The following is a 1775-nucleotide window of genomic DNA, read 5'->3' as shown; positions in this document are numbered from 1 at the left end:
ATGCAGAAAGAAAGTGGATAAAAGTGGTCCGTCCGCGTCCGTGTTAATTGTATTTATGTCAAAATGTTTCTATGGAAAAAATGTATAATTACTACGGTATGGGTTAAGATAAAGAGTTAGATAGTTGAATAGTGAAACATTGGGGAAATGTTTGGTTGAATATATTATCTAAGGCACATAGTGTATATGTTGGTCATTTTTTAGAACAATCTAAATATATTTCATTTGATGAATATATGATCTAAGGAGCATAGCCTATATGTTGGTCATTTTTTAGAAAAATCTAAATATATTTCATTTTTTTTTTTTATGATATATGATGATTATATATGTTACGTTCTTATTATGTTTTATATTTAGATTAATGTTTGAATATCTATCCATTATTAATATTAATTACAAAAATCTAATTTAATGTCATAACATAGAGACAAATTATGGTTGTTGGATTGTATAGTGTTAAATGAATGTATATGGATGTTACTTGAAAGCACTACATCATAACATGATAGTGACTATGTAGAGCTCCCCACCTATCCAATGCCTTGGTAGCACTCCTCAAGTGAGACCTTCCTTGCTTCAAGAATTCATACTGTCAAAGACAAACTAGTACAATGTTTGTTGGACACTTAAGTGGACCCTAGTTTACCAATTCGACCCAAGAAATTGTTATGTTATATAGATAAAAGATTGTCATGGAAATTGGGCATATATATTAAAAATAAATTTTGAAGAATGCTTAATGGTTTTTCGGTTTGAGTAGTTTGGATTATGGCCTACCATCTCATCTACCCAAGTTCAAGTTTCCCAAAGCATGTTATAGCTTGTATTGTTTAGGTTAGGTTCAAGAAGGAGGCATCCCCAAAGAATCTTGGCTAAAAAAAGTTGAATTTTAAAATATCTAGGAGTTTGTACCTATCCTATATAATCAAGTTGTAAAAATTGGAATGGGTATTGTTGTACAGATGGAACTTGATAGCCAATGCAGCTCGTCCCAATCCATAAGGATCTTTCCACTACGGGAAAATCAACATTACTAGAACAATAATCCTCTCAAACTCAGCCCCCATCATCAATGGCAAACAACGTTATGAAGTGAATGGTGTATTCTACTTGCATTCCAAAACACCATTGCAACTTATAGATTACTACAACATAAGTATATTGTTTGTCATTGGTGGCATTCCAGTGGAAGTCACTTCCATTAGAGTGTGATTATGAAGTTTTTAGGAGCTTATGTTTTGAGCTGCGTACAAGACTACAGAGTGTAGTCAAGGTCTGAGAAGGAGAACAGGTAGTAAAATTAGAGGACTTTCAAACTATAAATAGGGCTACAATTTCACAAACCCCAGTAATGCAATCATTCTATAAATCTATATATCTCTATGATTAGAGCTAGAGCTACATACTAAATAAAAAAGTCTCTAAGGCTTATAGTCCATGCAGCTCTAATGCAATGACTACAACTAGTACCTTATAATAAGGTGTGACATGCCCTTAACAACCACCAGACGATATTGATTTCTCAATGGCCTCAGGTTCTCGGTTGGGGCAGGCACAAAGAAGTTGGAATTTCCAAAACTTTATCTATAATTCGACGGAACCACAAAACTTCTACACTCTTGAGCCTAGACCTCGGTGGAACCACTGCCCTCAAAATATACCTCAACCCTATATACTCTAACTCAATCTCGATCTATATTGATACAGAGACTTGGGTGGGAATATTCTTACCTAGGGGGCTGGAAGCCATGGTTTTGCTGCTCGGCTTACAT

The sequence above is a fragment of the Pinus tabuliformis genome, chromosome Q (assembly GCF_031772625.1).
Source record: "Pinus tabuliformis cultivar Carrire ecotype Pingquan chromosome Q, CPIR1, whole genome shotgun sequence".
Classification (NCBI taxonomy): domain Eukaryota; kingdom Viridiplantae; phylum Streptophyta; class Pinopsida; order Pinales; family Pinaceae; genus Pinus; species Pinus tabuliformis.
Note: the sequence above shows the minus strand (reverse complement) of the source record.